Source organism: Octodon degus, unplaced genomic scaffold (assembly GCF_000260255.1).
Source record: "Octodon degus isolate 3935 unplaced genomic scaffold, OctDeg1.0 scaffold00016, whole genome shotgun sequence".
NCBI classification, from domain to species: domain Eukaryota; kingdom Metazoa; phylum Chordata; class Mammalia; order Rodentia; family Octodontidae; genus Octodon; species Octodon degus.
In genome coordinates, this window is record NW_004524592.1 from 25,448,007 (window position 1) to 25,449,853 (window position 1,847).

At 48.2% G+C, this 1,847-nt stretch overlaps 1 protein-coding gene across 3 annotated transcripts in view; it reads right to left on the reverse strand.

Annotated features, from left to right (window-relative positions):
- Window positions 1-1,847, reverse strand: part of Tet2 (tet methylcytosine dioxygenase 2) — a 92,801-nt gene that overhangs the window by 76,533 nt on the left and 14,421 nt on the right. The gene's annotated exons all lie outside the window — the stretch shown is intronic.

Here is a 1,847-nt window from a genome sequence, read left to right on the forward strand (position 1 = left end):
TGAGGCAGGAAAATCACTATAAGTTCAAGGCCAGCTTGGACTACACAGTGAGACCCTACTTCAACAAACCAAAAGATGAATGAATGAAAACCCCCAGCAATGCCCCATTTGGGAAAGTGATTTTGCAGAGGACCCTAAAGGCAGCAGCAATGTTCAGGACCCCACTTGGGCCCTACTGCCTAGGCTGCCCCCACACAGCATCTACCAGTTCCCACTCCAAGCAAAAGCAGGAAGATGTGTTCAGAAGCTGGGAACAAGAAGTACGATTTGCAGGGCCATCCAGATAGCTCAGCAGACTAAAGCACCTGCGTAGGCACACCACAGCGGGCAAGGTCCTATCCCTGGTGCTTTGTGTGGGCACTGCCGCTGGGACTGGCTGAGATGGTGATTGAGACTGGGCGTGGTGGGGCATGCCTGTAATCCCAGTGCTTGGGAGGCTGAAACAGGAAGATCACTAGGAGTCCGATCTACATAGTGAGACCCTGTACTAATTAAAAAAAAAAAAAAAAAGAATTACGATTTACTCAAAGCTTGGATGGCAGGACAGCCAGGAAGCACAATCCTCAGTAAGGCCACTGCTGGGAGGGCCGAGGGCAGAGGGGCCGCTGGGACATCGCCCAGAGAAAGGGAGATGCCAGCAACACCAGAGGATTCGAACCTGGAGAACAGAAAGAACTGACTCCCAAAATGAAAGACGCAGTCAGACATGGGCAAGAGAGATGGACAGACCTTCTCAGAAGTACAAATGGCCCATAAATACACAAAAAAATGTTCCGCATCACTGGCCACCACAGAAATGCAAATTAGAACCCTGAGACCCCATCTGACCCCAGGTCATCAAGAAACCAAGTAATAGATGATGCTGACGCTGTGGGGAAAAGGGCCCTGCAGTGTGGCTGCTGGGAATGCAGACTGGGGCGAACACTGGGAATGAGGATGCCGATTCCTCAAAAAGCTGGACTAGAAACACGACAGGACTCAGCTCTTTCCCTCTCAGTATGCTCCTGGAAGACTTAAACACATCTGTCTCTTTCAGAGCTGTAAATGTCACTGCACAGTTCAGGCTGGCCTTGAGTTAAGGGTGATCCTCTTGCCTCGGCCTCCCAAGTACGACAGACTACAGGCGTGCACTGCCGCATCCAGCTCTTCACTTTCAATGCTTCTGTACAAAAACTAGTTTTCATATTTGCATTTAGTTTGCATTAGTTTTCATATTTCATTTTTCATAAAGCAAAGTCTCATCAATTTATTATCCAAACTAGAAATTCATAAATAAGTTTCATCTTAATCCCCCTGACCCCTGTGCTAGCAAAATGTACAATTCCCAGCCAGTCTGTAATTTCCCATCTCTGACTACTTGAATCTCTGTTGGTTAAAGTCCTTAGCTCTGCAGTTCACTGAAGAGTTCACCCTGCATTTGAAAAGTTAACAGTGAAATTTACTCCAAACTCTTATTAGACTAAGACTGGCTTGTTTTTGTCTCCCTGTACTGGCTGATGACAGATTCCCCTACTCTACGCCTGCAATCTCTTCCATATATCCTCATAAGCTGCCACTGAGCTGAAAGGCACCTAGAGCTCACTCCCCACATGTTCTCAAACAAAACAGAATCACGATGAGAAGGGAGAACATTAGGAGCAGAAAGCGAAGCTCCCTGCCCAGGCAAGCATGAAAACAACTGAAGAAACTCAAGGGTCAGGAAACGTCCACATTTGTCTTGAAATGCTCTGAAAGGGTGAAGAGCAGTGGGAAGCTGTGAGGAGCTCTATAGCGCAGTCCACGCCAAGGGACATCTGCAACAGTCCATGCACAGCCCTGCCGCTGAGACCAGCTGCAGAGCTGCGCCA